Below are 26,105 nucleotides of genomic sequence, written 5' to 3' on the forward strand. Positions count from 1 at the left end.
TCTGTGCATGCCTGAGCAGCTGGTCTACTGAGATTCCACATGGCTCTGTGTGGCAGACCCAAGGCTCTGGTGGCATGGGCTTATAAGGGAATCTCTTAATATGAGGGTCACAAAGATCCATGGGAGAAGCATGGTTTCCTGGGGTCACACATTCACTCACTACTTCCTTTGGCTGGGAGCAGGGGCTCCCTTGGTTACATGTCACTCCAGGATGGGTCGTTGCCCCCACCCCCTTTACTTCATTCTTCATGGGTTGTTCCCCTGATCAGTCCCAATGTAACTACCTGGATTTTTCAGTTGAAGTTGCTGTATTCACTCACCTATTTCTTTCCAGTGTGTGAGTGCCATGGACCACAGCTGCATCTAATTGGCCATCTTGGCCCCATCCTGTTGCACTACACATGCTTCTGTCTTCAATACAGTTGCCCAAGGTACAAATTTAAGTCATTTTTTTATTCCTCTTTCTTTCATAGTCCAAGACAATCATCAAGTCTTGTCAGCAATATCTATGAATTGTATCCTGCATGCATTTACTTCCCTTTTTCTCTGCTTCCACCGGTCTTGTCCAAGGCACCAACTTTTATCTAGATTAGTGCAATATCCCTTTAACTGGTTTCCCTGATTCCACTCTTGTCCCTGTAAAACCTAATCTCTATACAGCCAAAGGTATTTTTTAAATAAATTAAACCATTTCCTCTTCATGTAAAATTATTCAATGGGTTTCCATTTTATCAATAATAAAATTTAAACTACTTACCACGTCTCCCACAACTTTAAGTGATCTGTTTCCTCTCTGCCTACTTTTCTAATGTTCTAGCCACATTGGCCAAATTTGTTCTTATCTCAGGGTTCTTGCATTTGTTGTTTTTTCAGCCTAGATCTTCTCATGCCTCTCTCTTTCTTAACATTTAGGTCTCAGCTCAAATGTCCCCTTGATCTTCACATGTAGCCACCTCAACCCCACCCTCAGTCCCATCCTCAGTCACTCTCTGTATTGGTTTGTCTTCACACTGCTGATAAAGACACACCTGAGACTGGGAAGAAAAAGGGGTTTAATTGAACTTACAGTTCCACATGACTGGGGGGGTGGGCCTCAGAATCATGGCAGGTGGCAAAAGTCAATCTTTACATGGTGGCAGCAAGAGAAAATGAGGAAGAACAAAAGTGGAAACCCCTGATAAACCCATCATATTTCGTGAGACTTATTCACTATCATGAAAATAGCATGGGAAAGACTGGCACCCATGGTTCAATTACCTCCACCTGAGTCCCTCCCACAATATGTGGCAATTATGAGAGATGCAATTCAAGTTGAGATTTGGGTGGGGACACAGCCAAACCATATAATTCTGCCCCAGCCCCTCCAAATCTCATGTCTTCACATTTCAAAACCAATTATGTCTTTCCAACAGTACCCCAAAGTCTGAACTCATTTCAGCATTAACCTAAAAGTCTGCAATCTGAAGTCTCATCTAAGACAAAGCAAGTCCCTTCTGCCTATGAGCCTGTAAAATCAAAAGAAAGCAAGTTACTTCCTAGATACAATGGGGTACAGGTATTGGGTAAATACAGCCATTCCAAATGGGATAAATTGGCCAAGACAAAGGGATTACAGGGCCCATGCAAGTTCAAAATTGATTGAGGTAGTCAAATTTTATAGCTCCAAAATGATCTCCTTTGATGCCAAGTCTTACATCCAGGTCACGCTGATGCAAAAGGTAGGTTCCCATGATCTTAGACAGCTCTGCTCCTTTGGCTTTGCAGGGTACAGCCTCCCTCCAGGCTGCTTTCGTGGGCTGGCATTGAGTGTGGCTTTTCCAGGTGCATGGTGCAAGCTGTCGTTGGATCTACCATTCTAGGGTCTGGGGGATGGTGTACCTTTTCTCACAGCTCCACTAGGCAGTGCCCCAGTAGGGACTCTGTGTGGGGGCTCTGACCCCACATTTCCTTTCTGCACTTCCTTAGAAGATGTTCTCCATGAGGGCACTGCCCCTGCAGCAAACTTTTGCCTGGGCATCGAGGCATTTCCATACAACTTCTGAAATCTAGGTAGAGGTTCCCAAACCTTAATTCTTGACTTCTGTGCACCCACAGGCTCAACACCATGTGGAAACTGCCAAGGCTTGGGGCTTCCACCCTCTGAAGCCACAGCCCAAGCTGTACATTGTCCCCTTTCAGCCATGGCTGGAGCAGCTGGAACACAGGGCACCAAGTCCCTAGGCTACACACAGAATGGGGACCCTGGGCCTGGCCCACGAGGTTACTTTATCCTCCTGGGCCTCCAGGCCTGTGATGGGAGGGGCTGCCATGAAGGTCTCTGACATGCCCTGGAGACATTTTCTCCACAGTCCTGGGGATTAACATTAAGCTCCTTGCTACTAATGCCAATTTCTGCAGGCAGCTTGAATTTCTTCCCAGAAAATGGGGTTTTCTTTTCTATTGCATAATCAGGCTGCAAATTTTCTAAACTTTTATGCTCTGCTTCCCTTATAAAACTGAATGCCTGTAACAGCACCCAAGTCACCTCTTGAATGCTTTGCTGCTTATAAATTTTTTCTGCCAGAAACCCTAAATCAACTCTCTCAAGTTTGAGTTTCCACAAATCTCTAGGGCAAGGCCAAAATTCTGCCAGTCTCTTTGCTAAAACATAAAAAGAGTCAACTTTGCTCCAGTTCCCAACAAGTTCCTCATCTCCATCTGAGACCATCTTAGCCTGGATTTCACTGTCCATATTGCTTCCAGCATTTTAGGCAAAGCCATTGGACAAGTCTCCAGGAAGTTCCAAATTTTCCTACATTTTCCTGTCTTCTTCTGAGCCCTTCGAACTGTTCCAATCTCTTCCTGTTTCCCAGTTCCAAAGTTGCTTCCACATTTTGGGGTATCTTTTCAGCAATGCCCCACTCTACAGGTACAAATTTACTGTATCAGTTCGTTTTCATCCTCTTGATAAAGACATACCCAAGACTGGGAAGAAAAAGAGGTTTAATTGAACTTACAGTTCCACATGGCTGGGGAGGCCTCAGAATTATGGTGGGAGGCAAAAAGCACTTCTTACATGGTGGTGGCAAGAGAAAATGAGGAGGAAGCAAAAGCAGAAATCCCTGATAAACTCAGATCTTGTGAGACTTATTCAGTATCACAAGAAGAGCACAGGAAAGACCGGCCCATATGAATCAATTATCTCCCTCTGAATCCCTCCTACAACATGTGGGAATTGTGGGAGATACAATTCAAGCTGAGATTTGGGTGGGGACACAGACAAACCATATCACTCTCTATTATATTACCCTGTATCATTTCTTTGATATTATTTATGGCTATTTGAAATGATCTTATCTACTTGTTTCATGTCTTTCTCCTCCCACTAAATTTATAAGCTCTATGAGAAGAAGAACTTTGGCTGTCTGGTTCACTGAAGTATTTCCAGTACTTGAAACAGTGCAGGGCACAGAGTAATCACTCAACAAATGTTTGTTTGCTGAAAAAATAAATGAATGATGATTTGAGAGGCAATTTATGTCTTCACATTCCCGGGACTTGGTGATTTGGACTGTGTCCCTCTCTAAAGGCCACTAGTCATTTTGCCCTGATTCTTCCTCCAGTCTCCACCTTGGACTAGTGTCAAATCCCATCAGTCTTTGCACATTCCCTCCTCCAGAATGAGAACTTCTGACATGCCAAATCATCAGGGCTGACACTTTTTATGGCATAGGCTTTTTATGAGCTTGGTTAAGTGGCTACATTAACCCAAACCAATAAGGCATTTATTATCAGTGCATTGGATAAGACAAGTCTGATGGTAGTTCCTGTTCTCAAGCAGAAGTTTCAATGAAGGGGGCATTTTATTGTGGTATTAAATATATACACATATTTTTTCAGCCAAAATGGTTTCTTTCTATTGATAAAGTAGAAATCCAAGACTGTTACAGAAAAAAAGACAGGGCAGTGAGATTATTTTAGTACCACAACCACAATTTTCTAGTAACTAGAAGCTATTGCAGACATAGGTGTCTCAGTAGAATCACTGGTAACTTTGTTATTTACCATCTTTTTGCTTTCAGATAAGGACCAAAACAGAAAAGCTCTGTGCTTAGTTAAATGTCGCAAACACTGTCATTTAAGATCAATACATCTGAGGCCTCCTCCTGCCCATAAGCACAGGTTTCCATCACCTATCCCCATTTTAATAACCACCCATCTTAATGGCTGGAAAAGCACTAAATTCTAGATAGCAATTCTAATCATGCACTGAAATATAAATTTTTCCTTTATAGAGGTGAAATGGATGATTAATCATTTAATGAAAGCGCATCAAATAGTGTATAATGTCCTGAAATTTTGAGGCTATTATCTCACCTAAAGCTTGACTAGGAGTTAATATTGTTAGCAGGGGAGAATAATTAGGCAACTCATAACATTAATTATAGTTTGTAGTTTCATCATTTAAAAAGTCATTAGCTGAAGACTGTAAAGAAATGATGATTTTAAAATATCTTATTCAGAACCACTAACAGAGAAGTAAATATCAAGGTCATGTAAGTACCAATTAACTGTTTGCTTACTATTGTTTTTATTTTGCAGTAAAAATGGCTATTTTCCTTTTGGTGTACAGTTCTATAAATTTTAACTCATGTATATTTGTGTAACCACCACAACAATCACAATACAGAACTTTTTCATCACTCCCAATAACTTCATTGTATTATCTCTTTATAGTCACACTCCGCCCCAACTCCAAACTCTGACAACCACTAATTTGTTTTATGTTCTCATAGTTTTATTTTTTCAAGAATGTTATATAAATAAAATCATACAATATGTAATCTTTTGAGACTTACTTCTTTCACCCAAGGTAGTGTTTTTAAGATTTACCTAAGTTGTTCTTTCTTTTTATTGTTGTATAGATCATTGTATGGATGGACCATAGTTTGTACAGCCATTTACTCATTGCAGTACATCAGGACTGTTTCCAGTTTCTGACGATTATAAGTAGAGCTGTTATAAACATTCTTGTACAGGTATTTATGTGGACATTAGTTTACATTTCTCAAGAATAATACCCAGGAGTATCTCAATTTAGGCCTACCTTTTTATTACTCATTTTTTGTATCATCCATTTTCTTTCTCTGTCTGTTTCTCTGTTCTTGCCGTGTTTTGGGTGATTCTGAGTAATTCTTGTTTTTTATTTTATTTTATCTATTATGATTCTGACTATATCTCTTTGTATTTTTTTGGTATTTTAGGAATTTAAAAGTACTTATTTCATAGTCTACTTAGAATTAATATTTTACTATTTCAAGTGGAATGTAGAAACCTTACCATCATGCAGATCCTTTATACTTTCCCCTTTATGTTGTAGTTCTATATATATATTACATAAATATCCATCAACAACCCCATCAGAAAAATATTATACTCTTTATTTTAAACAGTCAAGCATATTTTAAAGAACTCAAAGGAGAAGAATATATTATATTTACTCATCTTTACTCTTTACATCGTTCTTTCTATATGATGCTCTAAGTTTCTTTATTTTATTATTTCCTTTCTGTTTCAAGAACTTCCTTTAGCCATTCTTTTAGACCAGGTGTGCTGGCTATGAATTCCCATAGTGCTTCTTCACCTGAGAATATCTTTATTTTACTGTCATTTCTGAATGACATTTTAGTTGGATAGAAAATCATGGGTTGACAGCTCTTTTCTTTTATTTCAGAACTTGAAAAATATTTGTGCCACTTCTTTTTGGCCTCCATGGTTTTTAATGAGAAATCTACAGTCATTTAAATATTCCTCGACTATGCATAATGTATGATTTTTCTCTGACAGCTTTCTAGGTATCAGCAGTTTTATTGTGATATCTGGGCATAGATTTCTTCGGGTTTATGTTGTCTGAAGTTTAAGTTTTTGAATTTGTGGATTAATGTCTTTCATCAAACTTAGTAAATTGTCAGCCATTATCTCTTCAGGTGTTTTTTTCAGCACACACTCTTTTTCCACCATGTATTTTATAAGCCATATTATTACCATTTCAAGAGCAACTGATTATTTTCCCCACAAGCTGTGGTTGCATGTTATAATCACCTGGGGAACTTTTAAAAACTATTAATACCCAGAAATTACTCCCAAAGATTCTTGTTTAATCAGTCTGGAAGAAGATCAGATGTTCATACATTATGTAAAAATAGTTTTATTGAGGCATACTTTACATAATAAAATTCACTCATTTGAATTGTACAATTCAGTAGTTTTTAATAAATTTACAGAGTTGTACAGCTATCACCAGTATCTAATTTTAGAACACTTCCATTAACTCCTCAAAAACCTCTTATCCATTTGCATTCATTTCCTATTTCTACTCACAGCCTCAGACAATGACCATTCTACTTTTCTCTATAGATTTTCTTTTTATTGAGGTGTAATTCTCATATCATAGAGTTTACTCATTTAAAGTATACAACTAAGTGACTTTTATTATATTCATGGAGTTGTGCAACCATTATAACCATCTAATTCCAGAACATTTTTATCACCCTAAAAAAAACCCCTTACCTGTTTGTAGTCACTCTTCATTGCTTCCCCAGTCCCTGGCAACCACTAATCTACTTTCTTCATCTATGGATTTGCCTACTTGGACATTTCATACCAGTGGAATCTGACAAGCCTTTTGTTTTTGGCTTATTTCACTTGCCATATTTTCGAGGTTTACCACGTTGTAGTTTATACGAATACTTCATTCCTTTTTATGGTTTAAAAATAATCCATTGCATGTATGCAACAACATTTTTTTTAATCCATTCATGAACTGATGAAAAATTGGGTTGTTTCCATTTGCGGGCTGTTATGTATAATGCTACTATAAACATTTGTGTATGCATTTTTGTGTGAACATTTGTGTTTTTATTGTTCTTGAGTAGGGTCCTAGGGATGAAATTTCTGAATTATATGGTAATTCTATGTTTACATTTTTGAGGAGCCACCAAATTGCCTTCCAAAGTGGCTGCACCATTTTACATTCCCACCAGCAGTGCATGAGGGTTCCAATTTCCCAAAATTCTTGTAAACACTTGTTATTTTCTGTTTCTTTTTTTTTTGTATGATAGCCATTCTAGTGGGTGTGAAGTAGTATCTCACTGTGGTTTTGATTTACAATTCTCTATTGACTAGTGATGTTGAGCATCTTTTATCATAGCTATTTAAAGTTTCAGAAATCTGTTTTCTGTGCAACTAGAAGTCAAGAATCACTTATTTACAAAATGTGGTTCCAGGATCTTAGGAAAAGCATTGTGAGCTGCTGCGTCCCTCAACTGTAGTTTATTTAGACCAGAGCCAAGGATCATCATGTATGATAATAACTGGATGAGTTGGGGCTGATAGATGCCTCCATAGACTAAGGATACTGACAGATAAGGGGAAAAATGTGACTCCTTGACTTGCACTCTTTCAGAATGTTGACTTAATGGTGGAGGCACTGACTTTGAGAAAAGTGAAAGTCAAGGTGTTCAAACTTGGTTTGGAAACCAGGTGAAGGTAATGTGTGAAAAATGATTCTAAGTGCAATAATGTGGGTGCCAGTGAAGGCCATGTGATGGTAATAACTTCTGATTATGTCCTGGAAAACTATGATAAATCCCTAGAGCAAAGTGTCCTGTAACTCATCAAGAGGTAAATAAAATGAAGGAGCAGCACCCAACCCATGTTCTTAAGTTATACTAGAAACAGCATGAGGTGCTTCTGCTTCATGGCCTTGTAATAGAGCAGATAAGAGGAGGAAGTTTTTTCCCTCACTTCAGTGTCATGACTGTTGAAATAATATCTTGGTTATCCATCTAAATGAGCCATAAGGAACAGTGTAAATGTATCAATAATCAGAAGAGGTGATTTAATGAGGGGTATTATAGAAGCGTCAAATGGCCAAGAAGCTGAGGTAGGGGTGGTAGACAGAATGGTGGGTATCAGCTGTAGAAATGGGCACTTGTGATTTGTGAGTACGTGTAAAACACCTCAGAGTCTCCCTTAAGCTAGAAAGAAGATACTTTCAACACTGTATTTTTAGTGAATTAGTCAGACTACTTTGTTACAAAATCACACAAGCGTACTCCAATGTAAGTAATAGTGGTTAGGTTGTCGTAAGCTTATTCCAATGTAAGTAATAGTGGTTAGGTTATCCTAAGCTTACTCTAACCTAAGTAAAAGTGGTTAGGTTATCTTAAGCTTACTCTAACTGAAGTAATAGTGTTTAGGTTATCCTATTGCAGTTCATTCAGGCAAGGCAAATAGCCTGCCAATCAGTAAGACCTATTTTCCTTCTCTTTTCTTCTTTTCCCTTCCCTTCTTTTCTCAAATATACTGAGGTCAGTTTAAATTTGTTTTTAACTGATGTCCTTTATCTTCCTGTTGCCTATTGGGTCAATTTTAATTTGTCGTTGCCTGATGTTCTTCTGGTGCCTATTAGGTAATTCTCAACCATACACATTACTCCAGACTACCTGCCTCTCCAAATCCTGGCTTTGACTAACATTTGTTCTAATTTTGAATGACCTTTTCTGGACCATTCTTCAAGAATGTCCACTGTTACAATTTTTAAAGAAGATATTGATAATATACTTCAGGGACATCAGGAATAAAATTGGCTTTTGTGTGCTAACCTGGAAATCAAGTCACTATTTATGCCATTATTCTTATGAGGATGCACCGCTAATTCTAAAAACTGAGTAATAAGGGATGCTTTAGAACAATATTGTTCTAGGTTGAGATTTTCCAATATGGAAAATATAAGAGTAAACAATAAAAATAAATCTGATGTAGGTTGGGCATGGTGGCTCACGCCTATAATCCCAGCACTTTGGGAGGCCGAGGTGGGCGGATCACAAGGTCAGGAGTCTGAGACCAGCCTGACCAACATGGTGAAACCCCATCTCTACAAAAATACAAAAATTAGCCTGGTGTGGTGGCACGTGCCTGTAATCCCAGCTACTGAGGAGGCTGAGGTGGCAGAATCGCTTGAACCCGGGAGGCAGAGGTTACAGTGAGCTGAGATCGCGCCACTGCACTCCAGCCTGGGCGACAGACAGAGACACCATCTCAAAAAAAAAAAAAATCTGATGTAAGTATTGCTGATGACCATATGTCTGTCCAAGAAAATCAGAGACAACATTTTCAAATACAAAGGACAAACTTTCAGATAAAAATTTTTCTTTCTTTAGCTGATTTTAGTCCATCAGGATAAAAGTATATTTGGGTCAGTCTATGACATATTTGAAGTGAATAGGTATATTCTTGTGTATATTTGGATTGGTTTATTCATTTCCATCCTGTTTTTCATGTTCTCTTTACAAAAAAAACATGAGACTACGCATCCTGTCTCAAGATTGGTTGTGATTCATTTTTTGAATTCTTTGTTGACTCTTATTTTGTAGCCAAAGACATGCACCCCACTGTGAAGGAGCCTTATTTTCTACCCATTAGGAGATTGAGAGCTTGGGACTATCCAAGAAATGGAGACAGTGTTTAATACTATGTTTAATAATTTAATAAATAATATGGAAGAGAGAGTCCATGGTGAAATTACTCAACAGAAGAGGAAAGAGGTCCCAGGTGATTTCTTCAGTGACACACAGCTAGTTAGTAGCAGAGACATTGCTAAAAACTGTGACATCTTGACCCTTAATTAAGGTTTTCTTACACAATACATTGCCTCTGTTCTTCCATATTTGTGAGAGATACTTAACCTCTATCTGGTTGGTGTATTGACAGGCCAATGGAGAAATCTTCAAAAAACTATCCCAAGGCTGAGAACATACAAAAGTATGAATGAGTTTCATCATAAATAAGTTCAAATAAATGAATTTTCAGAAAAATTAACCAAAGTCTACAATGTTAGATATAATCCTGGTAAATAACTAAGAACTCATTATAGAGATGGACATAATCAAGAAAGGTATTAGACATTTTGTTCTAGATATGTACATTATGGTTTTGTATTAGAAGATGTTAGTGTTTTGCAGTTTTTTCTAATACACTTCTTGATTATAGGTGTCTAAGTTCCATCACTCTACCTCAAGGAAAATAGAAATGTTTAGAAAAAGTTATGGGGAAAATAAAATAAAATATAAAAAAATAAATACTTCCATAGAAAAGTTTTCCGGCCTAGGAAAACACGAAGTGTGAAGACATAACAAAAATATTTATTATATTTTATGAGTTTAATGTTTAGGTGAACATATTCTGTTAGAACTTGAAACTTGAAAGATGTAGCTTTAGGATTTTTGCCAGAGATTTAATGCGTTGAATAAAGTATGTGTTAGCCCCATGTTACCTGTCATTGTTGCATTCTCCTCAGAGACCTTGGCACATGCATCAGAGACTTAAAAAGTAGACAGTCTTAAAGAACCACCATAGTAATGAAAAGAGTAAAAGGAGGTGTAAAAATATCATTTGGAGGGTCAGAAAGAGTAATAGACTTCCCTGATCTTCACATCAAATGCCTTCCCCAGGTTAGCACAATGCATGATATTGTGTCCGGAATTGGGGGGTTCTTGGTCTCACTGACTTCAAGAATGAAGCCGCGGACCCTCGAGGTGTTACAGCTCTTAAGGCAGCGCGTCTGGAGTTGTTCGTTCCTCCCGGTGGGCTCGTGGTCTCGCTGGCTTCAGGAGTGAAGCTGCGGACCTTTGCGGTGAGTGTTACAGCTCATAAAAGCAGTGTGGACCCAAAGAGTGAGCAGCAGCAAGATTTATTGCAAAGAGCAAAAGAATAAACCTTCCACAGCATGGAAGCGGACCCGAGCGGGTTGCCACTGCTGGCTTGGGCAGCCTGCTTTTATTCTCTTATCTGGCCCCACCCACGTCCTGCTGATTGGTAGAGCCTAGTGGTCTGTTCTGACAGGGCGCTGATTGGTGCGTTTACCATCCCTGAGCTAGACATAAAAGTTCTCCACTTCTCCATCAAATCAGTTAGATACAGAGTATGGACACAAAGGTTCTCCAAGGCCGCACCAGAGCAGCCAGACACAGAGTGTCGATTGGTGCACTCACAGACCCTGAGCTAGACACAGGGTGCCGGTTGGTGTATTTACAATCCTTGAGCTAGACATAAAGGTTCTCCAAGGCCCCACCAGAGCAGCTAGATACAGTGTCAATTGGTGCATTCACAGACCCTGAGCTAGAAACAGGGTGCCGATTGGTGTATTTACAATCCCTGAGCTAGACATAAAGGTTCTCCACATCTCCACCAGACTCAGGAGCCCAGCTGGCTTCACCCAGTGGATCCTGCCCAGGGGCTGCAGGTGGAGCTGCCTGCCAGTCCCGTGCCGTGTGCTTGCACTCCTCAGCCCTTGGGTGGAGGATGGGACTGGGCACCGTGGAGCAGGGGGTGGCGCTCGTCGGGGAGGCTTGGGCTGCACAGGAGCCCACGGAGGGGGTGGGAGGCTCAGGCATGGAGGGCTGCAGGTCCCGAGCCCTGCCCCGTGGGAAGGCAGCTAAGGCCCGGTGAGAAATCGAGCACAGCGCCGGTGGGCTGGCACTGCTGGGGGACCCAGTACACTCTCCGCAGCCGCTGGCCTGTGTGCTAAGCCCCTCATTGCCCGGCGCCGGAAGGGCCGGCCGGCTGCTCTGAGTGAGGGGCCCGCCAAGCCCACGCCCACCCGGAACTCCAGCTGGCCCGCAAGCACCGCGCGCAGCGCCAGTTCCGGCTCGCGCCTCTCCCTCCACACCTCCCCGCAAGCCGAGGGAGCCGGCTCCCGCCTTGGCCAGCCCAGAAAGGGGCTCCCCCAGTGCAGCGGTGGGCTGAAGGGCTCCTCAAGTGCCACCGAAGTGGGAGCCCAGGCAGAGGAGGGGCCGAGAGCGAGCGAGGGCTGTGAGGACTGCCAGCATGATGTCACCTCTCAATATGTGAGTAAAAACTTTATCGTGAGAAATATGCATTGTGTGGCTAAAACGATTAGGCTTATTGATGACTGAAAAAGATTCTCTCCTTGATCAAACTTTAGCCAGGGTCTTCTGAGTCTTTTCTTTACAAGGGTTTAACTTTAGTCTATAAAGACTTGAATAAAACACTAACATTATTGTCAAGTCAAGGCCAAAGTCGTAGGATGTCTCCCCACCCATAAAGTGCCTGCCTGAGAAAACTGAAGATTGCCCCCAAAATTTACTGTTTGTCCTAGCCAACAACTGAGGGTAGGGCCTCTGTTTCCCAGTCTCTGTGAGAGGATAGAATCCTGACTTCCATCATAGCCAGCTGGCAGACACAGCTGGCCTAATTACATTTATACTGATTAACCCATCGTAACTCTTCACTTTCTCGACTCTACTGAGCCCCCTTTTTCACTCCCTCACTATTCCCTCATTCTCCCTTTAAAATACTCAGTCACCTCTGTACAAATGGCAATTGAGTTCAGTTCTCACTGAACTCTTTTCCCTTTTGTAATAGTTATTACTGATTTTCTTTCTCAAGAGGAGATATGGAAAAACAAAACAAAACAAAGCAACAACTATCCTTACTAATTTAACTGGTGTCCAGCTTTGTTTATCTTTGACATTACACAGATGCTACAGTGCTCTGCTTGTGTCGTTTGTCTTATTAAAAATGTGAGTTTCACACTCTCACCGAACAAAGAGAGGTGTGATTTACATTAAATAGCTGCTTTCAGGTACTTTTGATAAATTCATCACATTTTCAACAGTCACAAAACTTTTACTTTGGGAAATTTAGCAGGTGTGTGTGGTGTATGCTCCTCTCTCCCCTTCTTTGCTTATGGTAAGAGCAGTAAAATCTTATAAAAGCTGTCTTTCTCTTCTACTTTCTTGGTTATTTCAGTGGCAATGCAGGAAGAGGTTAATCAGGTGGCCTGGGGCTATTTTTCTGTTAAATGCCTTTAAATCTCCAGAGTGGGGAGGGAGGATCTAAGAGGGAAGAAAGTGAGGCTCTATAGTCAGAGCTGCCTTTAAGTTCTAAAGATTTTAGGAAGGGCAGTAGAAGGAATTTTACTGACCAGCACAGCTAATCAGGGCAGGAAAACAGTGAGGGCTGGGACCAGAATCTCTGTCCAGGAAAAGATAGTGCATTTGGCAGAGCTGTAGCCAATGATGCATTTCTTAGGAGCTGAAAGGAAGAAACCAGAGACGGTAGCAATCTGCCAGCAGACATGGGAAAGCAAGTAGCTTTAACCCACCTTCTCTCCCCATTCCACCTATGTCTTTTGGTACTTTTTCTAAAGGAAAGGAAGGAAAGTTGGAGAATCATAAAGCTGGAGTAAGAGCTCTTCCAGGCATCTTCCATGCTCATACTTTTACTGATAAAAAGTATCAATTGTTATCTTTTTCCCCTTAATTTCTAAAATAATGCATGCTCACTGAAGAAAACCAGAACATAAGAAAATAAAGAGGTAACATAAATCACCCATAATCCCGCTACTAGAAGAAAAATATCATTTCAGTCTGTCTTTTATGCTTATGTATAGAGACTTATGAACAAATGGTATCATTTCTACAGACTGTCTTATTATTTGCTTTTTTGACTAGCAATGTTTCATAAATATTCCAATGCCAATATGTATTACACTTCAAGAAGATTTTAATAGCCATTTAATACACCTGTATCATACTTTAATCAACATGCTTTGTTGTTAAACATTTCATAAACATATCTTTGATAAATATTTCTGTAAAGAAGTCTTTCTGTATTTCATAATTATGCTCTTAGAAAAAATTAATTGAAGTAGGTCAGTTGGCAGGTATTATTATTTTGAAAATGTTTTTATTTGCATTTTGGAAGTGTGCGAAATTGCACATCTACCATCAGTGTATAAGTGTGCCTGGTGCCTCACAGCACTTCCACCAGGAAAAAGAAATATAGGGCTGGGCGCGGTGGCTCACGCTTGTAATCCCAGCACTTTGGGAGGCCAAGGTGGGCGGATCACGAGGCCAGGGTTTCGAAACCAGCCTGGCCAACATGGTGAAACCCTGTCTCTACTAAAAAAATAGATTAGCCGGGGGTTGTGGCGCGTGCCTGTAGTCCCAGCTACTCAGAAGGCTGAGGCAGGAGAATTGCTTGAACCGGAAGGCAGAGGTTGCTGTGAGCCGAGTTCCCGCCACTGCACTCCAGCCTGGGCAACAGAGCGAGACTCAAAAAAAAAAAAAAAAAGAAAAAGAAACATAGATGTTCTTTTTTGAGGAGAATATATAGAGTAATTGAACTGGACATTACTCTGTCAGGTGTAAGTACTACTAATAATAGCTACCATTTGTTAAATGTGTTTTATATAAAGTGTATCACTTCCTCTTAACTTTAAAAAATAATTCTAAAGGAGAAAACAGATTAATAAAATACTAATATGCACAGATGTGTAGTGAAAAACATATATAGTAATCTATATATTACTGCTAATTACATGAGTTCATTGGGATAAATGGCCTAAAATGAAAGTTGAGTTTGGGGATTAATGCAGGAAAAGTTTCCTGTGTAAGTAATAGTCATTATTACTATCATCTTTACTTAAGCAGCTACAAGGCACATGGCATTGAATTAAGCACTTCATGTATTTTTCTTAGTGGAAAAGGAAATAAATGACTACCTATTAATTTTTCTTCATCATGGCAGTTGCTGTATTTAGGTACCTCTGAAAGAATTCAATTCTAAAGATAGTATTTTTCTAGCCTTCCTCTTATTCCTAGTGCCCTATCTTTAGCATGATTTTATTAGCTTCTAAAAATCATTGCAAAGGCAATTATTTTGAAAGAGGTCAGGACCTATTTGATTCATTTCAGCACTAACACACAGATTAAAGGCACAAATGTAATCAAATGTTGTGCTTAGTCAGAAAGGGCTTGAAATCAATCTATTCTAAAAAATGAAATTCAACCTCACAGATGGATGAAAGGTGTTGTATATTTTAATTAGTGTTTCTGTTCGGCTTGAAAAAGGAAACTGACTGGAGGCTATTTTGGAATGTCTTGGCTGTAACAGTAGCATAGATGGAATACAATGACTGCCCACAAGGATATTGAAAAATTGAACACTGAGACATTATCTTTGGCTCAGATACTATTAAAGTTAACACTAAAGGTCATTTAATTTCTTCTGTATGTCTAGGCATTCTTATTTCCCTAAATTCTGAACTAAGACACAATGTGTCTTCAAAGTTTAGAATAGTTCCTGGAGCATAGCTCACCAAATTTCAAGAAACTGGCACATTCTTTAACTATTCAAAAGATTCACTAACACATACCTTGCATACAAAATAGCAAATAAATCTTTCAGTAAGCAACTAGCTGAGACACTAATTTTCAGGCTGAATTTCTAAGTGTATGAACTGGCTTTGCCCTACCAAATACTTTATTAGAAATTTGTTTTCAACCATTATGTTCTACCACATTAAGGAAAATTTCCAGACAAAACTTTAGTAATTAGATGGTGATTTGCCACACCCAGGCATGTTCTCAGCCAGTTTTTTCTAGGTTCCTGCAAACAGACACACATCAGATGTTTATCTCATATAGACACAACCATAATTATGTGTTTTATAAAAGGTCATGCCAAGTTTCTCTTCTTAAAGATTATCAGATCTCAGGTCTTAGCAAAGAAATCTTATGAAAGTAGAGCCTTAGATGGGAGGAGATAAAGCTGATTTTGTACTTAAGTAGTACAGTCAGCTCTCAAATATTCATATTCATGGAAAAAATGATGTAGATTACAAAAAGAGCTTCCCTCCATTAGGGTAAATAACCTGGGATAAGACAATTTTAAGAAACTGGTGAGAAGAGTAAACCTTAGCCAATTGGATGCGGGACCCTGCATCTGAGACCAAAAGGTGATGGGGTTCCTGGAAGTCAGAAAACAAGTAGTAGTAGTAGTAGTAGTAGTAGTGGTAGTGTGTGTGTGTGTGTGTGTGTGTGTGTGTGTTTATTAGAAGGATTAAGATACCATGGTTTCAGTTTTTGCTGGTAGTTTTAGGCCAAATGGAATAGAACTATCTGCTCTCCAGCTTTGGGACCACTTTCTCATTATATGCTTCTTTATGTTTTCAGCATTAATTCTTATGGTGCGTTTATTAATCCCATTACATTCTTGATTGATTAGAACTCTTTTACCTTTGAATTAAGTACAAAAAATTTTTCAAATACAGGACATTATTTGCCACTTTAGAATTTGGAAAGGAAGATAATAGAGAAAAGAGAGACTAGTATTATCTCTATGGAAACTGAATGCCCAAGAATTAACTTCTCTTTTTTTCTCAATTCTTGTAAAATTTTACTTCCATTGTCCCCAGATTCATCGTTTTGATTCTGAAATGTTTAATTAATTCTTTTTTACTTTTAATTCATTAATTGCTCTTAAGTTTAGGTTCCTTCTCGTCTCCATTCATCAACTGTAAGATATTTAACTTCATTATGTCTCACCTCTTTTTTCTTGCTTGCTTTTGAGATGTTTTATGATATTTTATTGGACTTACCTCATATAACTTTGGTTGCTTATTTTTTACTTTGGTGACTTCTTTCCTCTCCAAAACTTCTATCTCCTATAAACATAACACATTTTGATTTACAGTTGTTTACAGAATCTAATTTGTTTAATGTGTTTATGTGATTAGGTGACATTAGTCTTACGCTATCTTGATTGTAAATAAAAGTGAGAAATGATGACAATAAGTCTCAATACCAAAAAGAGCTGTTATATTGAGAATATCCTTGTTTAGAATACATTTTTGTTCAGATAATTGCCAATGACATATTTATTTGTCTTTCACTGTAACAAACAAGACAGGACAGAAAAGAAACTGAAGATCAATACCAAAAATGAAACCATGTTATTGAAGTGAAGACAGAGGCAAAGCCCAAGATAGGAGAAATGATAGCAATATATCACTAAGTCTCTTTCTGCAGCTACAGCTCTCCAACTCAGACAAATTAAAACTAAGGGACTTGAAAGAATTTGCTGATTGAGTTGTGGAATCACTGTCAGTAACTTTAAGCAAATTATGAAAGTCTGTAAAGATGTTCAAAAAATTGGAGAAGTGGATTTCAGAAGTTGTAGGCAGGTAAGATTTAACCTCAATGCTTCTAAAAAATCAAGAATGTAATATTGTAAATGGTTTGTGTATACTTAGAAGAGATCTGGGAGGCAGCAAAGGCCTGTTGGAAACAACTCATACCAAAGGAGTCTCATTTCCATTCTGGATGGGGTAACTCAGTAGGTAGAAAAAGGAATGCTCCAGATACTACATCTCAACAAGTCATTTGACAAAGTGTCTCATAATATCTGAGTCAATAGGATGGGAAATGAGAGCCGAATACCAGAATTAGGTGGAATGAACAACACAACCCAAACAGTGTTAATTTATGTTACTCTGGAAAGAGTTATTGAATGTTGGGCTTTAGAGCTCTGTTCATGATCCTGTTCTCTTTCGCATTTTTATTATTTTTTTAGATGAAGATACAGAAGGCAAGTTTATCATATATGTAAAAGGAAAAAGTTGGGAAAAGCAGTTAACATTCTGAATGATTAACTCAAAATTGTAAAAGATGTTGAATATTTATTTAGAACAAAATAGAATTTTACAAAAATGCTAGAAAAATGGTGGGAACTTTTGTAAGAGCAGAGTTAAAAAAATAGACTAAGTGTCACAACCCAGAAAAAAGAAGAAAAATAAAAATGGCGTGCAATGGATATGAAGAAACTTAATAGGTGCACATGTCAAGTTCTGTATTTAGTTTTGAAAATCAGAGACCTGAGAGGAAAACTTGATAGCACTTCATAGGGAAACAATCTAGGAATTTTACTGATGAGAAGCAGCCTTTGAATCAACTAATAAAACAAAATGAAACAAAACAAAAAAGCTAATGCAATCTTAGGTGGCACTAGTAAAAGCCTAGTATCCAGATCTGTAAAATCAGGGTAATTAATAATAATAATAATAATAATACCTTCCTCATAAGATTTTTGCAAGTATTAAATGAGAAAATTCCTGTAAAACACTTAGGAGTGGTTTAAGTGTATGCATTCAATGAATTTGTTATTATTACTAAAAAGATATGTGATAGTCCTACTTTACTTGTGCAAAATCACATCTAGAAGAGTATGTCCATGTGGAGGATACTGAGGAGGGTAGAAATATCAGAACAAATGTGAGGACTAGAGAAAACTTGGATGGAGAAGATAAGATAATGGCAGTCTTCCAAAATATTAAAGGCTTATAAAGAAGGATTAGATTTACCCTTCATGACTCTAAGCATTACCAATAGGAGAAATAAGCAAAATGCACAAAGCGACTAATTTTAGATCTATGAGAACAAATTTCCTAATAATCAGAGTTATTCAAAATTGAAACGGACTGTTCAGGAAGTGGTGAGTTTCTTGTCACTTGTGGTGTTTGGACAGAGGCCTGGCAGGAAACTCCATAAAGGGCATTCTTGCATGGGATGTATCTATGCATGAATCTATTTATTAAGATTGTTATGAAACAATTAGTTAAGAGAAACCTACCATGGGTCAACACTCTGATAAACTCTAGTGGGTATCTAAGGTTCTTTCCAAGTCAATGACTGCAAGATTTTGAAGAAACGGGTATAAGCTGTCCCTGACATGGGATTTTTCAGTTTCATAGTGGTGCAAAAGCAATATGCATTCAGTAGAAATCGTACTTAGAATTTTGAATTCTGGCCTTTTTCCAGGCTAGCAACATGAATTAGGATACTCCTGTGATGCTGGGCAGTGGCAGCCAGCCACAGCTCCCAATCAGTCACTTGATCATGAGAGTAAACAACCGATCTGTAAGCTAATGTAAGCTTTCTTAACATGTTTAACATAGTTTAGGTTTGATAGTTTAGGTGTATTAAATGCATTGACTTTCAATATTTTCAACTTACAATGGGTTTACTGAGATGTAACCTTATTAAAAATCAAGGAATAACTGCATCTTCAGCTTCTAGACAGGATTGCTAAGGGCCATGTAGAGGTTATTTTTCTTAGAACTTACCTCTGCTCCTTACTCATAATAGCTCCTACATTGCTTACTGCAAAAGTAAACACCTGCTATACTATTCCATGCTCTGCCCTAGACACCAGTGCCTCATGAATCACATCAAATACAAGTCTTTACCATTTGAGCAGCATGACTTTATTTATTTATTTATTTTTCCTCAACTCAGCTGTAATGCTAGAGGGGCTGTCCACAGTTTCCAATTCGGACTTTGCTGCCACTGTGTGATGCTTCATGTTGAAGCGGCATTTTCTTTTCAATGTAAACATTTTTAGAAACACTGTGAGGAGATTTCAGTGTAACAAATGTAGCAGAATAGCTGTGTCTAGCCTGCTGGGTGAAATCCTTTTTTGAAATAATGTTGGAACAAAGAAATTCATTCCCTGTAAAGAGGAGCTAGTTAGTAAATCATATAAACAGTATTCACACCCTGTGTTCCAGACGAGGTGCTCTCCCTGCTGCTGTCAGCAACATTTGCTGCCAAGTCCACTAACTACTTTACCCTGACCTTCAGTGGATAAACAATATAATCTTCCGTGCTGCATCTCATTAGCATCTGCTAGTCAAGAAAAGCATGTCTGTTTCATAATTACATCACGAAAGCATCTTGCTGTACTAGAACAGCAAAGCATTTGAATTAGAAAATGCACTTGTCCAAAATTTCCAAGCCAGTATAGAAAAATTACAATTGCCATCATTTTACTTGTTATGTATGTCCTGTATAGAATATGGTCTGACGGTGGAGTGGGAAGAGAAGGTATAAACTGGTCACAATCTTCCATATTTATTTTAATGTTTTACACTCATCTTGATTTTGTCAAATGTATTATTTTTAAAATTTCTAACTTATCCTTTAAAAAAGAACATACACCAACATTTTAACTATTTTCCTTGGGAACAAAAAGTTGTCTCTTGCCCTAGTTGAATGACAATTTGCAATTCTGTCCTAATAAATTTATCAAACTGGTTATACATTCATATCCATTTAGCAATATCTATAATGTCACCATTTCTAAAAGAGGCAGCAGTGTGAAAAGGTTATCAATTTATTTTTTAAATTATTTTTATTTTTAATTTTTGTGGGTACATGGTGTATATATTTATTGGGTACATGAGATGTTTTGATACAAGCATGCAATGTGAAATAATCACATCATGGAGAATGAAGTATCCATCTTCTCAAACGTTTATACTTTGTGTTGCAAACAATCCAATTATACTTTTAGTTATTGAAAGGATAGTGGGGGGTAGGGGGTGGGGATGGTTAATGGGTACAAAAAATAGAAATAATTTATAGTCAAGGTTATCAATTTAGAAGAACTTAAGTCAACAAAGCAGAACTTCCTAATATAAAATCAGATGAGATGGCTTAACATTGCCCCTTATTCTGTCATTTGTATGAAGGTCTAGATGATGCCATCATTCTGTTTTAGGGGAAATATTAGGACGATATAATGGAGCTGTTTTTGGTGGGGGAGTGGAATGACTGGCATAATTTTGCCTCCTGGAGTGAATCGTAAACAAACAGAAGGGAAAATAGCCACAGCTACTTAGAACTTCATGGGCAACAGGGATGAGAAAGATCAATGATTTAAAGGTTATAAAGTTGCATAGAACATGAGCAGAAGCATGTACTTTCTATCCATAGGAACTGTAGGATTAGCCAATGAGTTTTAAAATGGTGGTGGATGAAATTTTTTCAAATGGGCCTTGATTCAAAACATTTAAAAAATGGGAACACTCACTTAAAAATGGGTGAAATACTTAAAATAATTCACAAAAATACATATAGCTAGAGTCTGGAAAAAATCATATGTACTAGAACTTAGAGGTAAAAACTGAATAAAAAATGGGATATTGTTTATCACCCATGAACTTAATAAAAATGACAAAGAATGATAATACTTAGTATTGGTGATTGTGTTGACAAATGGGCATTCTAATTCACTGCTGGTGTATACATTTTCTGAAGAGCAAGCTGAAGGTCAATATACCAACATGCTAACTGACTTTTCTGAGAGGTGAAACTGTAAGTGATTTTACTTTACTTCTTTACATTTCCTGCAGCCCCCAAATAATTTTTTTAATTTTTAATTTTTGTGAGTACACAATAGGTGTGCATATTTATGAGGTACATAAGATATTTTGATACAGGTATATAACACATAATAATCATATCAGGGTAAATGGGGGTATCCATCACCTCAAGCAATTATCATGACTGTGTTACAAATATTCTGATAATACTGTTTTAGTTATATTTAAATGTACAATAAATTATTGTTTACTGTAATCACCTTGTGTTTTCAAATACTAGATTGTATTCATTCTAACTATATTTTTGTACCCATTAAGCATTCCCACTTTCCCTCCCCTTGAGTACCCTTCTCAGCCTCTGGTAACCACCACTCTACTATCTACCTCCATGGCTACAATTGTTTTAATTTTTAGCTCCCATATATGAGTGAAAACATATGAAGTTCATCTTTCTAAGCCTGGATTATTTCACTTAACACAATGGCCTCCAGTTCCAAAAATGTTGTTGCAAAAGACAGGATTTCATTCCTTTTTATGGCTGACTAGTACTCCATTGTCTATATAAACAGTGTTTTCTTTATCCATTCATCTGTTGATGGATGCTTAGGTTGCTTCCTAATCTTGGCTATTGTGAATAGTGCTGCAATAAATAAGAGAAGACAGATAGCTCTTTGATATACTGATACCTACCAGTGGGGTTGTTGAATCATATGGTAGTTCTGTACTTAGGTATTTAAGGAACCTCCATACTGTTCTTCATATTGGTTGTACAAATTTACATTTTGAACAACAATGTGAGTGTTTCCTTTACTCTGTATCCTCACAAGCATTTGCTATTACCTGTCTTTTGGTTAGAAGCCATTTTAGAGCTTGAGGATGGAGTTTGATGGTGGAATAGAAGGCTCCACTCATTATCCTCATAAGGACAACAATTTAAGTACTGTCTACACAAAAATAGCCCCTTCATAAGAACCAAAAATCAGGTGAGCACTCACAGTACCTGGTTTTAGCTTTATGTTTCTGAAAGAGGCACTGAAGAGGTAGAAACAAATGGTATTGAATCACTGACATCACCCATCCCCATCTCCCAGCAGTGGTGGTGTATTGCAGAAAGCATTTCTGTGCAATGGGGAGAGGGAGAGTGCAGCAATTGAATTCACTGAGTTCACTGAGCATTGAACTCAGGATGCCCTGTTATAGCAGAAAATAAAACTGGACCAAACTCAGCAGATGCAAGCCCACAGAGGGAGAATTTAAACCAGCCCTAGCCAGAGGGGAATCACCAATCCCAGTGGTCTAAACTTTATTTCCAGCAAGCCTCACCACCATAGACTAAAGGGCTCTGGGACCCTAAATAAACTTGAAAGGCAGTCTAGGCCACAGGACTGGTACTCCTAGGTGAGTCCTAGTGCTGAACTGGATCCAGAGCCAATGGACTGGGAGGGGCACATGACCTACTGAGACATCAGCTGAAGTGACTACGAGAGGGCTGGTATCACTCCTCCTCTAACCCCAGGCTACGCAGCTCATGGCTCCAACAGTGACCCCTTCCTCTGCTTGAGGAGGGAAGAAGTAAGAGTAAGGAGGATGTTGTCTTGCATCTTGGATACCAGCTTAGCCACAGTAGGATAGGGCGCTACTCAGAGTTGTGAGACCCCCCCCAACCCTTTCCAGGTCCTAGCTCCCTGATAACACTTATAGACACACCTGGGACAGAAGGGAGACTGCTGTCTTGAAGGGAAGGACCCAGTCCTGGCAGGATTTATCACCTGCTATCTAAAGAACCCTTGAGTCCTGAATAATCAGCAGCAATACAAAAGTACTACATCAAGTACCTTGGTTGAGACTCTGAGACTTGCTGGCTTCAGGTGAGACTTAGCACATTCCTAGCTGTGGTGGCTACAGGGCAGGACTCCTTTAGCCTGAGAAAAGTGGAGAGAAAAATAAAGGGGAGTTTGTCTTGCACCTTAGGTACAAACTTGGCCACAGGGATACAGAGCACCCAGTGGGATCTTAGGGTCCGTGATTCCAGGATGAGGCTCTTGGATGACATTTCTTAACCTGCTCTGGGCAAGAGGGGAGACCACTGTCCTATCTGACTGAAGTGCACTTGGGCCTCAAGGAAACATCAGAAGTAGTGTGGCAGTACTCCCCATGGGCCTATGGTGGCAGTGGCCATGGGATAAGGCTCCTCTGCCTTTGCAGAGGGGAGGAGAGGACCAGAATGGCTGTGTCTTGTCATTTGAGTGCCAGCTCAGCTGTAGTACAATAAAACATCAAGTAGGCTTCTAAAGTTTTGTCTCTAGTCCCTGCCCCCCAGACCACACCTCTGGACCTGTATAGGACCTAGGGCAACTCGCCATCCTTAAGGGAAAAACACAGGCCTGGCTGGCTTCACAATCTGCTAAATGTGGACTACCAGGGCCATGAGCAAATACAGGCCATAGCCAGTATGTTATTACAGCAGGCCCTTGGTTAGACCCAGTTCTGTGCTAGCTTTAGGTCTGACCAAGTGCAGTCATAGTGGTGATGGCCACAGGGGTGGTTGTGTCACTCCACCAGCAGCTGCAGGTGGCTAAGAACAGAGAGAGAGGGAGAGATTCCATTGGTTTGGAGAAAAGGAGGGAAGTAAATAAGAGTCTCTGTCTGGTAACCCAGAGTATTCCTCTAGATCTTGTTCAAGACTATCAAGGTGGTGCCTCCATGAGTCTACAAGAATCACAACATTACTGGACTTGGGGTGACTCATAAAGTAGATACAGTTTAGATCACAACACCCAAGGTTTTTTGAATATACGGAAAACCTTCCCAAGAAGGACAGATACAAACAAGCTGAGACTTGAGAAGTGATGCAGTTTGGCTGTGTCCCCACCCAAATCTCATCTTGAATTGTAGTTACTATAATCCCCCCATGTCATGGGAGTGACATGGTGGGAGGTAATTGAATCATGGGAGTGGTTACCCTCATTCTGTTCTCATGATAGTGAGTGAGTTCTCACGAGGTCTGATGGTTTTATAACGGGCTTTTCTCCCTTTGCTTGGCACTTCTTTCTCCTACTGCCATGTGAAGAAGGATGTGTTTGCTTCCACTTCCACCATGATTGTAAATTTCCCAGCCATGCAGAACTGTGAGTCAGTTAAACCTCTTTTCTTTATAAATTAGTCTCAGGTATTTCTTCATAGCAGCATGAGAACAGGCTAATACAAGAAGACTATAATAAATATCTAACTTTTCAATGCCCATACACAGATGAACTTCTACAGATATCAAGACCATTTAGGAAAACATAACCTCATCAAATGAGCTCAATAAGTCACCAGGAACATATCTTGGAGAAATAGAGATATGTGACCTTTCAGAGAAATAATTAAAACTAGTTGTTTTGAAAAAACTCAAAGAAATTCAAGATAACACAGAGAAGGAATTCACAGTTCTATCAGACAAATGTAATAAAGAGATTAAAATAATTTTTAAAAAATCAGGCAGAAATTCTGGAGCTGAAAAAATACAACTGGCATAATGAAGAATGCATCAGAGTCTCTTAACTGCAGAATTGATCAAGCAAAAGGAATATTTATTGAGCTTGAAGGCAGTCTATTTGAAAATACACAGAAGAGACAAAAGAAAAAAGTATAAAAAACAGGGGAGAATGCCAACAGAATCTACAACTGGCCTCAAGTGGTGAAACTAAGAGTTTTGGGCCTTAAAGTGAAGGTAGAAAAAGAAATAGAGGTAGAAAATTTATTCAAAATGATAATAACAGAGAACTTCCCAAACCTAGAGGAAGATATCAATATCCAAGTACAACAAGGTTATAAAACACAAAGCAGATTTAACCCCAAGAAAACTTCCACAAGATGTTTATTAGTTAAACTCTCAAAGGTCAAAGATAAAGAAAGAATCCTAGAATCATCAAGAGAAAAGAAACAACATGCAATAGAGCTCCAATGCAGCTGGCAGCAGACTTTTCAGCAAAAACCTTACAGGTCGGGAGAGAGTAGCATGACATATTTAATGTCAGGAAAAAATGATACCCTAGAATAGTATACCTGGTGAAAATATTCTTCAAACAAGAAGGAGAAATAAAGACTTTCCCAGACAAACAAAAGCTGGGAAATTTCATCAACACCAGACCTGTCCTAAAAGAAATGCTAAAGGGAGTACTTCAATCAGAAAGAAAAAGGTGTTAATAAGCAGTAAGAAATCATGTGAAAGTACAAAACACATTGGTAACAGCAAGTATACAGAAAAACACAGAATATTATAGCACAGTAATTATGATGTGTAAACTACACTTAAATAGAAAGACTGAACAATGAAACCATGAAAAAACTACAAAAGCTTTTCAAGACATAGACAGTACAATAAGATATAAGTAGAAACAACAAAAACTGAACAATTGAGAAGAACTCAAGAAGTATTTATTTTTTTTGCTTGTTTGTTTAGCAAACAGTGTTAAGTTGTTATTGGATTAAGAAAACGGGTTATAAGATAGTATTTACAAGCCTTATTGTAACTTGATTCACCATACAACAGACGCAAAAAATTAAAAGCAAAAAACTAAATCATATCAGTAGAGAAAGCCACCTTCACTAAAAGGAAGATGGAAGGAAAAAAAGAAAACACAAAACAATGGAAAACATATGACAAAATGGTGGGAATAAGTCCTTACTTATCACTAATAACATTGACTGTAAATGAACTAAACTCTCCGATAAAAAGACATAGAGTGGCTGAATGCATAAAAAAAAAATAAGACCCCATGATCTGTTGCCTACAAGAAACACAATTAACATATGAAGACACACACAAAAAAAACTGAAAACAAAATGAGATAAAAAGATACCTCACATGAATAGGAAAAAAGAGAAGGAGTAGTATACTCATATCAGACAAAATAGATTTAAAGACAAAAACTATAAGAAGAGCCAAGGAACACCACTATATAATGATAAGGGGGTCAATTCAGCAAAAGGACATAACAATTTTTAATATATATGCACCCAACACTGGAGCACCCAGATATATAAAGCAAATATTAGAGCTAAAGAGAGAGATAAGTCCCAATACAATAATGCCTGGAGACTGCAACAC

Source organism: Symphalangus syndactylus, chromosome X, assembly GCF_028878055.3.
Source record: "Symphalangus syndactylus isolate Jambi chromosome X, NHGRI_mSymSyn1-v2.1_pri, whole genome shotgun sequence".
Taxonomy (NCBI): domain Eukaryota; kingdom Metazoa; phylum Chordata; class Mammalia; order Primates; family Hylobatidae; genus Symphalangus; species Symphalangus syndactylus.